Source organism: Oryzias melastigma, unplaced genomic scaffold (genome assembly GCF_002922805.2).
Source record: "Oryzias melastigma strain HK-1 unplaced genomic scaffold, ASM292280v2 sc00605, whole genome shotgun sequence".
Lineage (NCBI taxonomy): Eukaryota > Metazoa > Chordata > Actinopteri > Beloniformes > Adrianichthyidae > Oryzias > Oryzias melastigma.
This window is the reverse complement of record NW_023417197.1, coordinates 10,654-11,045: the sequence shown is the minus strand read 5'-3', so window position 1 is coordinate 11,045 and position 392 is coordinate 10,654. Positions and strand designations below refer to the sequence as shown.

Genomic DNA, 392 nt, shown 5'->3' with positions numbered 1-392 from the left:
TAGCTTTATACACATGGGGTTTATATTTGTATTAACCTTTTTTTTTTAATTTAAGCCTGAACTTTATTTTCAAATAAAATAGACCAGGTTTACTTAGGAAGTAGTGATACTAGAACAGGAAAAAAGCAGGTGAGAAATCTCCACACTATAGGGAAATAACTGATTGGATCTTTGAGAGGGAGAGTGGAGTTAGCAGGAGCAAAGTGAACAAAAGAATGATATGGCTTAGATACTCACTTTTCTGCAGGGCAATCAGGAAAAGGAAATGAGTCAAAGCCCTTCAGAGGGTAAATAGTCTAGAGAGCTGCCAAGAGGCTTACAACTTCGTGGCAGAGAAGTTTTGATGAGATGGGGCAAAAAAGAAGTTGAACAGGTGTGTATATATATATATA

The 392-nt window shown here is 36.5% G+C and overlaps 1 protein-coding gene across 1 annotated transcript in view; it reads left to right on the top strand.

The window, feature by feature from the left end:
- LOC112140192 (complement C3-like) overlaps nt 1–392 on the top strand; it is a gene marked incomplete at its 3' end in the record, with an annotated part of 10,218 nt that overhangs the window by 8,888 nt on the left and 938 nt on the right. The gene's annotated exons all lie outside the window — the stretch shown is intronic.